Source organism: Danio rerio, chromosome 8 (genome assembly GCF_052040795.2).
Source record: "Danio rerio strain M-AB ecotype USA chromosome 8, GRCz13ab, whole genome shotgun sequence".
In the NCBI taxonomy this organism is placed as follows: Eukaryota; Metazoa; Chordata; class Actinopteri; order Cypriniformes; family Danionidae; genus Danio; species Danio rerio.
The window spans coordinates 28,962,999-28,976,531 of NC_141028.1; the positions used below are offsets into that span (position 1 = coordinate 28,962,999).

Here is a 13,533-nt window from a genome sequence, read left to right on the forward strand (position 1 = left end):
TTCTCAAGAGACTGCAGTGTTGGACAGGCTGCTGGTTCAGCGTCTCCTGAGAGTCCATGAATGTTCTGAACTGCTCTTCATTGTGGATGTGTGTGTAAAGCAGCAAGTCACTCCACAGTAAAGGTTACTGCCTTATATTTGTCCACTGGGAGCTGCAGGATGCTGACTGGTCATGGGTTAAAAGATGACAGTCTTGTGCTCTTGAAAAAAGATCAGCACTAAAGGAGTAGATGTCCATTATGGCTTATACCACAACGGTGAAGGTCAGTTGTTTTGCTCAAACTGAAGTAGACTGGTCAGGATGGGTTAATGAATGATCCATCATCAGCCAGCAATGATTAAACCCTATTAAATTTGGCTACACTATTATGTTGGTTTCTAAGGCTGCCCAAGATCAAAAATACATTTCACAGTTGACTGCGATTCATACATTTAATCCATATGTCAGCTAGTTGCACATCTATATTAGTTTAATTTGATTTTACATTAAATAGTTGTAAGGCTATAACTAGGTAGGGCTAAAATAATTGGTTTTAAATGCAGTAAACAATGAATATACATGATATTAAGTTAAATATTGTTTATCGTGAAATGTGAGCAATACATTTTGCTGATGTTAGTGTTGCATAACAGATCACAGTAGTCATGTCAGATCAAGTTGTATGTGTGAACACGAACTGATCGCCTCTTCTTCTTTACTACTAGTTATACAGTATACAAAACAACAAGTAGGGTAAAATCAGTACAACTTAAAATATATAATGTCTACTATTAGGGGTGTAACGATACACAAAAGGCACGGTTCGGTTCGGTTCACGGTTTTGGAGCCACGGTTCGGTTCGGTACGGTTCGGTTTCTGTTTGCTGTGGGGTTAGGGTTGATGTCATGTTAACAGCAATGCTAAGAGACAATTCACTTAATAACAAGAACATCTTACCTTTTTCTTTATTAACTTTGTCATCGCATTTTTAGTACAGTCAGGATACCCGAGTAAACAACTAGAATTAAATAAATACCTCCAATATAGACTAGTCAAAAAAAAAAACTATTCTCTTTAGTGCAGCCATCTTAACTAAGTAAACTAAAATTAAATAAATAACTGCAGTGTAGACTAGTGAAAGATCTTCTTCAAAAACACCATAATATCCACATTCTCCGATGAGAGGCTTGATCGCTGTGCTGACAAGGACGCTCATTTTTGATTATATGGTTTCATTTAGATAGATAGGTTTCCGTTTAAATTAATGAAAAATATACATATAATGTGTTTGTAAAGTGTTTTTTCATGACATATTCACCAGTAAAATACATTGCGGTTGTGTCTGAAACTAATGTTAAGGTTGTAGCCGGCTGTATGTTTGCCTCCCGATCTCTTTCTCTCCCGCTCCCTCTATGCCGGTCATTTCTGTAGGTCCGCCTTTTTGACAGCTGATTGGTCAGGAGACCGATCTATCATCATTTGGCGACACAGCGCGGGAATGTATAAAGCATGTCAGGAAGAGCAGGAGAGAGAGCGCTTTTTCCTTTGATCTCGTTTTTCGTGTATTTTTCTGACATGATTATGATTTTCGTTGTTTTTGCTTAACTTTCGTTTGGATAAAATTATTTTGCATTACTTTTGCCCACTTTAAGAAATTTTGTGAGGTTTGTACATTTTTATTTCAATTGATTTGTATAATATTTTTTAGCTCCGCGCTCCTTTCTGACAATATAGCTGCTCAATCTCCTCAAGTTCAGTCTTAGTGTAAGGTGGATAGGGAAAATGTCATACGATTTCCATTTTGCAAACACGTAGAAAATGTATTGTTAAAGACATCAGGTAAGAGGTGAAGGTCATCTTTGTTTATTTTATTCAGTATAGGGAAGAATGCGGCGCACGGCGCTGAAGACCTTTTTTTTCTTTTCATCAGTTTTAGCGAGGTAAGAGGGGTTATTCATGAGATAGAATTGTTTTATTATATTGATTTCTTTTGTTTGTCTTCACTATCACCCCCTTGCTCGAGTTTAACAAATTTTTGTTTGATACTTTTGTTTGAATTTGTTACTTTGTTATATTAATTTTATTAGTGTAAATATTTCTCTTTTTTGTATATTTGGGCATTATTCTGGTTTTACTTTTGTACATTAAATCACTTTTGTTGGCAGTTTGTTGCTTACACCCTCACATTGTGAAATTACCACACTTTTTAAATGTTTTTCCTTACAAGTAAGTTTCGTGAAACAGTTGAGACAGACAGGTAGGCACTTTGTCTACGACACGAATTCTATTCCTGTACTCAACTGAAAAACCAAATGAGAGTTTCGCGATACGTATCGTGGTTGGTGTATCGCGATATTTCGGTTCGGTTTTAATATCGTTACACCCCTATCTACTATGATTACTCTGTTTCAACTATAAAGACATCATCAGCCAAGCTTTGAAAATCCCATAATTGTCCATTGAATCATGCAACTTAAAAAAAAATTTAATTAAATGAAGAAACATTATGCTAAAGTACATGTACAAAACTACATATTTATTATACGTCATCTAATCAGAAGAATTTATTCAAACATTATTTGTTAATCCAGTGTAATCAATCTGTCCATCATGGACTGCAACTTTACCACTTCCTGTGTAGTTTATTTTTATTTTTAAAATTAGTCAACCAAGCCACTTCTCATAAACAATTAGAAAAAAATTACCAAATATTAGTTTCCATATTTTTCTTATGGCATTTTCACCAACAACAAAAACATAAAATATATGGGCTAAAAACACTGCTTTAATCTGTAAAAATTAAATTCAAAAGTATTTATGTAAGTGACGTGGTCATTGCTAACCTAATCACTGAATTTCCCATACTAAAGAGTAGAGCTGCACGATTCTGGCTAAAATGAGAATCGCGATTTGTTTTGCTTAAAATAAAAATCATGATTCTCTTACGATTCTGTAAATGTTAAATAACATATGGTAAAACAACAATATTAATATTATGTGTAGGTCTACTGGTTTCTATAAATAAATATATTTTACTTATAATAATTCTGATGTTGAATCATGTTTGAGATATAGGCCCATGCTTGCAATCTGTCATTGAGAACATTATTAGACCATTTTTACTGATAAAATCAACATTATATAGGCTAGAGTAGTTATACTGACACTGTAAACATTTATTTTCATGCACAACTGTGTTCACTATGAACGAAAAAACATTTCAAATGCTTGTCGCAAGCATAACTCTAAAATGCAATATGATTATTTAAATGATGTGCAAGCTTTCAGTTTTATTTTCACTGCTAAGTGCTGTTCATACTTCGCGCGCGGCTCTCAAACAACCACTATAGTGTCACTATAGTAGACGCGCGTCTATAGGGAGTTGATTTCAAGGTTTCCATATCTTGGACCAGGCCGTATCCTGAGCAGCTGCTGCAGTGGTCATGGAGGAGTGGAGAGCATGAGAATGATTCCTGTGACGCCCCAAGGACAGACAAGTCTTTGCTGAGGCCCAGCTTCAAGCCTCTGCCGCTGAGACTCTGCACAAGACGTTTGGCCAGTGAAGAAATTAAAATGGTGGTGCCCAACTGAGTCTGGTTTCTCTCAAGGTTTTACTCTTCACTTTTGCCAACTTGTGAATTTTTTTTCCCTCTCCGCTGTCGCCTCTAGCTTGCATGGTTTGGGATCGGTAGAGCTATGCATCGAGGGATATGCCCTGTGTTTAGACCCTCAGTAATGATTATTAAACCACACTGAACTGAACTGAACTTAAACACTAAAAACTGAACTACACTGTTCCAATTTACTGTGATCTTTTATGTGAAGCTGCTTTGACCCAGTCTACATTGTAAAAGCCCTATATAAATAAAAGTGAATTAAATTGCATTGAATTGGCCTTACATCACTGTGACAGATATCAATACAGATACACCAGAAAGACAAAACAAATTTAATCTGACGTTGCAAATCTGGATCATAATTTTTAAAAATAATAACATTTATGCTAATAATTTTACATGTAATAATATTTATACCACTATAAGGGTTGTCAAAATACATTGTTTCTTCAGTGCACCGCAATGCCGATGGGGCAATTCGATATCGGTTTAGTAATAGATCATAACAGGTTATTCTTTATTGATGTCATTTATCCGATATGCTTGATATCGTGGTAAAATACTATGGCGAAGGAGGAGAGTAAATATAATGCTCCAACTACTTAAAAAGCAGATAATTGTGCACAATTCACTGCTTGTGAGTTTGCTGGACAGTCTTTCACTGACAAAGAAGAAGGTACAGCATGAGCTGCAATTTCACTACTAGGGAGAAATGCTGTAAAACTCCATCTCTGCTTCTCTCTCTCTCACTTTGGACATTTGACCTGCTGCAATGTTCGTGAGGTAACTTAGGGCCTTCTCACACTATGCTATCCGAACCGTGCCCAAGCCCGTTTTCCGGATCGTTTAAGAAGTGTGAGTGCGCTGAATCGGGCCCGCCCTGGCCCGGTTGGAAGAGATGGGCCTGAGCACGGTTCACTTGAGCTTTGGCGCGGTACGTTTGTAGTGTGAGTGCAAAACGCGCTAAAGCCCGAAACTGAAAGCGATACGTGACTTTTAAGGGACTGTTTCATATGGATTTATAAATCATTCTTACTGTTTAATGAACGCAAACTGCCGTAGTTTATTAAAGACGCAAACTCCTCACTGCACGACAGCTGCGCACCTTCAGCAAACCTCCTCATTCCTGCACCACGAGGGCTTTATGATTGTTTACGAGTGCCAAAAGTGGCAGATCTGTTCGGCGAAATATCTGACTGCATGTCACCGCATCCCTGAGGACTGTTTGGCGAAATATTGCATGTCACTGCATATCAAATGACTGAAACAATATAACCAAAGAAATCTCCACTGTTCTGAGCGAGAGCACTCACTGAACAGCGCAGCATCGATGATGCAAGCGTGCCCTGGCTTGATTGTGGTGTGAGTGCGGGCCATCTGGGGAGACGGGAGTGTTTTGGACAAGCGTGCTTTGGCCCGGTTTTAGGCAACTGTACCTAGTGCGAGTACGACCTTACTTTCCTCTCGGCGGTTAAAGCGATGCTTGTGGATCCAAACACAAACATGCCTGTGGTGCGAGTTTTCTCCACTGTGTCTATTATGGATTACCTGTGATAATCATGCATTATGCGTATATGGACTGTAACCACAGCCGTGCTTCCTGCATCAATCATCAGTGAATATTGCTTTCATTTTAAAAGCAAAGCACAGGCCTTTCTTTTACGCGAGTAAAGGCAATTACCAATCATAGGAGTATAAGAACTTGATTCCGCTCAAAAAGCAAGCTGAACAATATTTACATTCGTTTATTTGCTATAAATGCTCATGTTGTCTTCTGTGTATGCACTGGAGTTTTTTCTAAAACATTCAAAAAGAGTGTTTTCTTAGAACAGGTAAAAATTAAAGATACAGTTCTGACTGCATGTATTAAATAACAAAATTGTATTACAAATAATAACTAAATATATATTATATAAAAAATTCTTGTGTTGTGAAGAAAAAAATCTAATTATGTACGGAAAGCATCGTCAATGCAGCGTGATGCACCGAGATATTGAATTGAAACGAATCTATGGCATAATTGTAACCGAACCGTGAGACTAGTTAAGGCTCACACCCCTAAACTAATAATTATGTTACTATAGTGTTTATTCATACTTTTTTCAATCTTTGATTTGCCCGTGTGTGATATTTTTTAGTAATTTTTTTGTAAACCAATTAAGTTGATTTAAATTTCAGATAGTTATAGGATTATAATTTTAGGCTTTTCATATAATATTAGCTTTAATTAAAATTGAAAAGAAAATGAAACATTGGTTTAGCAATCTAAGATAGATAGCAATCACTGATTTCCTTAAAAATAACACCACTATCTGAAGCTAAAAGTTCTTTAAAACAGGTCATTTTAAGAGGTCAAGTAAGTAGTTCACTAATTCAACTGTCAAGTACTTCAGTACACAAAATTTCCAGAATGCTCATCCCTAGTTCATTAATGTTATTGACTTTTTTTTTTTTTTTAGTACTTCTACATCCTCATTAACCACCTGGGAAATGATCATAAACACCAAATATACCCAGAAGCTGTAGACCTGGCCCCTTCGGTGAACATCTGTCCTGTCATCACACTATAAAAGATCCCCAATAATAAACCCATTTTGTTCATTTATTTATAAGCCAGACATTCAAGTGCATTTTGAGATGCTTGAAAGAATAAAAAAAAATCCCAAGAATTTAACAAATGGCCTTAGAGAATCTAAGCAAAACTTTAAATCAACTTTCATCAAAACATCTGTAAACTCTGGATGTATTTTCCTGCTATGGAATGTTTAAACAGTGCAGTAAAGCTAGTGTCCGTGTACAGTTAAATCATATCACATATGCAAGAGTACCATTTTTTACTTGCAGTTTTGAATTAATGATTCAATAACTCGCTCATTAAAAGGGTAGGTCTGCCAAAATCCTGCCATTAATTACTCAGGCCTCAGCATAAAAACAATATTAGAAAGAAGTATCATTAATTTTTTTATTAATATTGCACACAAGCTTTTCTACGATGTCCTTTATTACAGATTTGTAGAAATATGATGGTCAGTGTAGTGTAATTGCGTAGCTTATAAATTTGCATACAGTTGAGTATGTCCCTCGCTGCTTCTGAAAGAATTTTGACAAGTCTTTAACCTAAACCAAGGTATACGGATGTATTTTATGGATGCACATTTCCTCTTAACTAAGTATTAAAACATCTTCGTTTCCCAGATCAAGACGTTTCAGGAAATGCTCACTTCCTTGAATCGAAATGTGCCAACTGTCATGGCTCTATTGTGTTTATTGGAAAGATAAGATCATTTACTTTAGTTTTACTCAGCAGACATGAGCAAAACTATTTACTTAACACCAGCCGCTTTGTAAAAATGTATTACATTTAGACAGTGGAGTACAGTTTGCACCTTAAAAAGCAAAATAATGATTGCACATTGTCTTAACTCTGGGCAGTCCGATCATGAGTCATGCAACGACTCACAGTCTGCAAAACATAATTTATCCATCACAAAGGACATAAAAGGTAAAATAGAGCACACTGCATCATACTGTATCCCCTCAGGCTGAGGGCTCTTATGGCAGCTGTGAACTGGTTTGCAGTCAAGAGATGTCAGACTGCTTAAATTTAAGACCTCAGTTAAAACAGTCATGTTTTATTTTGTTTAATCTGCCATACCATTTCTAATTGTTCTTTTTCTAATCAATTTTAAATACAGGATTACGTTTTGTTAAATAGTTTCTATCATACAGTCAAGTAACTTCTTTCTTATACAAAGTAAACACTTTTGGATAGTTCAATTCAAGCATTTTTTTTTACAAAGTGTGTGATGATTTATAATGTCAGCTCATATATTAAGAAACAAATAGCCTACAATATCATCATCATCGTCATCATAAAAACAAACAATATATGCATCTTATAACAGATGACTTATAACAATTATAAGTCATCTGAAGCCATTTAATTATTGTTTTAAACAGACTTTTTATCATATAAAACATCCTTTCCTTGATGGCCTCATGAAAGAACCGATTCCTGAACAAACCAATTATAGTCTGCCTTTAAAAGACACTTTTTATTGTGTTTTTATGTTTACTTTGAATCCTAAAAATCTGAGCTTTATTATTTGTCATTTAATTGTTTTTTTTTTTATAATTGCATAAAACTATCCGGCACATTTACAAATAATGTTCTGGTAATCCAATAAAACGCAATGAAATAAGTAAAAAAAAAAAAAAAGATTTCTTTTTTGCAACATTTGATAAAATCCTCACCATTTCCTGTTTTTAAAAAACTACTGGACACACCCAAAATCTGTGTGATGAGAACCAAGTGAATCACTTATGAAATCAATTCATTTTTGCTGAATAGATTGTGGCCTTTAGTCAGAGACCTGACTGTTCTGTTTGCAAAGCCTTGCTGTCATGGATTTTTAAAAATTGTGTAAACGACAACTTTTACAGTTCACCAAGTTGAAATTCAGATCAAATCTCTAAAGGCAATTATCAATGCTCCATAACTAAACCATACACTAGACTAAAATGCACACAAACATTCAAACCAGGATATTTGCCTCTAGAAACTGTTGATTCCTTATAAGAACATCTCATGGAAATCTAAAAGTGGCCCACAATTTACTTATTCCTAGAAGAAGAAAAAAAAAAAGTTCTTATGACCCTGGACAATTATTAGCCAAGTCATGAAACAAGTAGCACATAATGGTAATACAAGAAGAATGACCATTGTAAGCAAATTCAGAGGCTCTTTCACAAACAAAATAACACCACTTGAGGCCCGGGAGGTGGGCTTAAATACTCCCCCATCGTTCATTGGTTTGACTGCTATACCATGGCTGCCTCCTAATGAGAAAACATCTGTCTAACATTAAATGTTCACATGTGAAAAGAGGCTGCAAGAGAGTTCCATTCTATTGATAGTCAAAGAAATAATCTACCCAAAGATGAAAAATACATTGACAATATACACTCAACATTTTACGCTTCAAAGCAAAATTTCTCAACTATTAGAAAACTGGTCCATATTTTCCCCATACACTAATTTTTTTTTTAAATTGCTCAAACTACTTATTTAAAAAGAGCTGAGACAACACAATTTGAGAGATTACATTGGGACAACTTAATAGTTTTGTTCAATGCACATAAATTAGGGTGTTAAAAGTGTTAAGTTAACTTAATCGATTTGTGTTGGGACAATATGAATGAATTGTGTGAAACCCTGCATTTTTTACAGTGTACGTGAGCCAGTTTTGTGTGAGGAAGCAATAAAACGTATGTCGCTCTGCACTAGGGCTGAAGAATTGATTGTTTGAGCACCATTGATATCACTTATATATCTGCAATAGTCACGCCGCAGGATTGGATAATGATATTATTGATTAAAATAGTTTATACAATGTTTAACACGTTAATTTATGTTTGATTGTTCAATTTCTATATTTACTCGCCAGAAAACCATAAAGCACTGTTTATATTACTTTTATCCTTTGTCGTATTTAGGGTTGTAACGGTATGAATTTTTCACGGTATGATAATCGTCTAAAACAATACCACGGTTTGACGGTTTCGCGGTATACGGTATGTTACAAATGTTACAAAATAATAGAACAGTGAAGCAAATTTGACTTTTTCCAAATAATATATTTTTAGTTACTATAAGCAACACCACTTACAATGAACAAATAAAAATAAGAAAATAATAAATAATGTGTCGAAGTCCAAATAAAGTCCAAATAAACATGGTGCAAATCCTCAGTAAAAAATAGATATAAATATTTACTATACTATAAATAGTTACATAACGAAACTAGATTCAATATGGAACATCCTTAGGTTTTATGTGCCAGCATGGATATGGTTGTCTATGGATATGGTTGTCTGCAATGCAGACAAACAGCTGCATCTTCATTTGCGTCTTTTGAAAACAGCAAGAGCAGCAGTTCGTCTTTGCTGTGTCACTGTTTTGTCATGTTTCTGTGCTGCTGTGCATGCAAAAGTACTTAGTATGAGAATTATTTCATGCAAAACTTTTTTTTTGCGTTTTATTTAGCCGCGCATAAATGTATGCCTTTCTCTCATTCCGTGTTGTTCAAAAAGCTTAGTCCACAAACAAAAGCGAAACCTATGCTTATTGGTTGTGATATAGCGAGTTTGAACCAATCTGGGCATGGAGGAGGGACAATGCATCAATGTATCATGTCTGATTTGTCCGGAGACACAGTGACGAGCGTTTCTTTGTCAAATCAGCGTTGTCAAATGTTGATGACGTAACCGCACTGATTCCGGAGCCTCTAAAAGTCCGCGTTATGTGATACAGCACTGGAAAGCTGAGATTCTCTTCTTTATGCCAATCTTTGAATTGTATGAATCGGATCAGCGGATCAAAAGTTATTAAACATTTAAGAGCAATACTTATTTTTAGCCGCGGGCGGCTGTCTCGGTCTTTAAGGGTTAAAACCGTTGATATGCAATTGTTCATGGTATGATAATCGTGCACGTTCAAATCGTGGTAAACCGCCATACCGGTATATTGTTACAACCCTAGTCGTATTACACAGGCGTGTTTTTTATTAGCTTTTTTGTGCAGAGGCACTGTGCAGATAAGAGACTTGATCACCCCAGCTGATCTAACTGAACGAGATCTTTCCAAACAAAGCTACTGAAATTTAATTTATATTGCGGCAAAACAAAACATCGCCAAGTCATGTTTTTCCAATATCACGCAGCCCTACTCCTCGCTGATAAAAGCAGTTATATCACTTGCAAACAAATAAAAAGTTTGCAAGGGAGTTGGATATGAGGCTTACTCCAACTAGTAAAGAAATCAAAGTGTTGAAAGTTTCCTTTCAATGTAAAGACCTACATAAACATTTAAAAATTATTAATTTTAAAGCCGTTTGAAGAAAAATGTACAACTGCAAAGAAACAAAAAAAACAAATTTCCACATGCTGATAAAACTTACAGCTCATAGTACTGTTTTCAGCAATGTGTAACATATACATCTTAACGTCTTTAAAATACATTAGGGGTTTTCATGTCCCCCATCAAAGACATTGGCAGGTCTTTATCACAACAGAATAAACAGTTGTCAACAATAGAACTGTTGAAATGCCAGACGAACTGGCACCAAGCCATACACACCTCCCTTTGTCAGATTCTTATTTAAATTACCTTGCTTTATCAAACATGACTTCTCACCCACAGTATAATGAGCATAGTCATGTCTTCAAGCTGCCATCTTCCTTCCCAACTATAGCATTTTTATTTCATCCTTCATCAAACCTCAGCCTAAAATGTTAGACAATATTCTCAATAGCGCTGTCAAGATTCAATGTCACATCCAGTGACTCTGCGCACTCAAAGAGTGGACGCAATTAAAATCTCTGACGCGCAACAGTGAGTTTGTGACATTCAGAACTTGCCAACAATAGAATGACCTTTCTTGCCACCTCATACATGGGCATAACACACACACACAGTGAAACCATTCATATACCTGCAAATTACCAGACTGACACTACTGTTAGTCTGTGGTTGGTCGTAGCTCCTAGCATCGCTAAACAATACCTGTAAAGAAAAATAATATTCATAACTGTGAGCTAGACGGAGAAAGTTTGGCATCTTGCACATATCAATTCAATTGTGAGCTTTTTATTGGTCTTGTGACCTTTTGAAACACTGAACTGCTTTACCCCCTTCCACAACCTGTGTGTGAACATTGATCAATTAACATTGATCAATTACAAATCAGACTTGACCACTGAAACTTACGTCAGTCAACTACATATCAAAGAACACAAAAACAACTCTGTCAAAGGGACTTTTAAGCAAACATCACAGACACAGTCTTTGTGATGCAAGTGTATCGTCACAGTCTCAATGAAGGCCAAAGTTGAATGAAGAATTGCAAAAGACGGCATCTACTGCTGATATCAGGTAGAAGTTGCTCTTTGAAAAAAATTGAACAGTTAAACAGAGGATTTTGGTAACTGGTGTGCAACTTGTGCCTCAATTCACTTTTCATAAAGGCACAATAAAGATATATCAAGTTCCTGCCATGCAAATACCTGCATTTTGTACCACTCGCAGTCCAGCATGTCACCAATTGTACCCTTATAATTCAGTCTGACCTCACTGACATCTCTCTACCAACCATTGTTGTTCTCCATGCGTTGAGTAGGGATCGGTTTGATTTAATCTAAGGTGACTTTGTCAGCTATGGTTAACCTTTTAATATTAGTTCACGTCACTGAGGACACCAATAAGCTTCTGATGCAACGAAGATGTTGAAACTTTAACCCGCAATAAAAATCTGATAAACTTAATATCACGTTCTCGCCTCAGACAAAGAACAAGATAATGAAAGGCTTCATGCAGTTTTTTATTCGCAATGTGGATCCACATAGACAAATAAAGCAGAGTTGGCTCTGAACCTTCAGCTGTATATTCAAGTTTTGGTTTCATGTCAGGAATTAAAACAATTGCAATTTAGACAAAAGCAAACATATTTTCCTAAAACTCACTGAGTGTATGTTACACGGTTTAGAAGAAATATACTTAACAACTGGCCAAAATAATGAACACGATGTCTTACAATCATTTTAGGGAGCATGTATTTTAAAAATTGCGCGTGATTACCTAGATGGATATGCGAGCATCACACACATCTTATTAAGGAGTGAATGTGTTTCAAATATCCACCAAAATATAAAAGAATCCATACAGGAGAACCTCAATAGACATAAGCTGCGTCCCAAATCGCATACTTATGCACTATTCTACGCCATTTTGTAGTATAAATAGTGTAAGTAGTGCGTTCACACTGAAAACACTAAAAATAATAAGAGCACTTCAATTACCCGGATGATGCACTCATTCAGCCGCTAAAATGAAGTGTGTAATGATGGACACTTCACGCACTCAACGACCGCAGGTTTGCTTACGTAGCGGAAAGGGCGGAGCTATCGGACGCACATGTTGAATAACTTTATTTATTTTGGATGGTTAAAGCAAAATTCTCCTACGAGAATGATTATAGCGCCTCCCGATGGTGAATGCGGCAATATTCACGGCAGGTTTCATTTGATAGTATGGTCATTTATTTCAATGATTTGGCAACCGTCAAACGTCATCAGGGAAACGGTTTGAATTTACGCTTAGTAAAAAAACATAAGTGTGCCATTTGGGACAACACTACATACATATACTTTCCTGTTGAGTGTGTAAGTGCATAAGTACATAGTGCATGAGTGCATAGTGTATAGTGTGCCATTTGGGACGCAGCTTGTGTTTTCGTTGTTTACAATTTCACTTCTCCCAAAATCATCTCCCTTATTTGCGCACGTGACCGCGCGTAACTACAGACACCAAAGGGGTCAAAAGCGAACAACGTGACAATGGCCACCAACTTCTTTCTCTAATACAATGAACTGGGGTATCACAAACTAACTTTTCAAACAGCAGTAAGTTATTTCTTAAACGACCATAATGTGTCTATCTTTAGGTATGCGCGTAGTGCGACATCACGAATGATGTAGCTAACCCGAAACAGTGAAACGACCACAAAGAAAGTGTGCTTGTACCCTCCAGAGTTCAGGTTAATTCATTGTGTTCCTAAAAAAAAACCGAGATGCACAGTTAAATGGACCCCTACTCTCTCCAGCAGGACCATGCGATCCAAATCAGAGGTCTGTAAACACTTCTGTGAAACACATACCTGAGAGTTTCATTCACCAGCCCGGTTGTAAGAATGTGCTACACGTTTGCGACCTGGGATCCCGCTTCACCGAGCAGCATGGAGAGCTCTGAATGGCTCCGTAAATTTGTGAGTCTGCGTGGCGTGAGCTTCCCATCCGTCGTGTGATAGAAACCGAGGCGCATGCGCACAACCGCCTCGCAGCGCCTATGAGCGGTATGTGTTGCAATACTCTCATAGTCTC

The 13,533-nt window shown here is 36.5% G+C and overlaps 1 protein-coding gene and 2 long non-coding RNA genes across 8 annotated transcripts in view; 1 reads left to right on the forward strand and 2 right to left on the reverse strand.

The window, feature by feature from the left end:
* Positions 1–1,875, reverse strand: part of LOC147842651 (uncharacterized) — a 464,331-nt gene extending 462,456 nt beyond the window's left edge. Inside the window, exon 1 of the long non-coding RNA XR_015497983.1 lies at positions 792–1,875. This is a non-coding gene — a long non-coding RNA (uncharacterized LOC147842651). The remainder of the gene's footprint in view (positions 1–791) is intronic.
* Positions 1–13,428, reverse strand: part of slc16a1b (solute carrier family 16 member 1b) — a 41,403-nt gene extending 27,975 nt beyond the window's left edge. For 5 of the 6 annotated variants that reach the window (XR_015496891.1, XR_015496894.1, XR_015496892.1 and 2 more), the window contains exon 1: positions 13,311–13,428. The gene's annotated coding sequence lies outside the window, so the exon portion shown is untranslated. 6 annotated transcript variants of the gene reach the window in all.
* LOC147835598 (uncharacterized) lies at positions 5,746–13,533 on the forward strand. Its single transcript, XR_015497977.1, has 3 exons — positions 5,746–9,085; positions 10,139–12,339; positions 12,878–13,533. It is a non-coding gene; the product is annotated as an uncharacterized LOC147835598 (long non-coding RNA).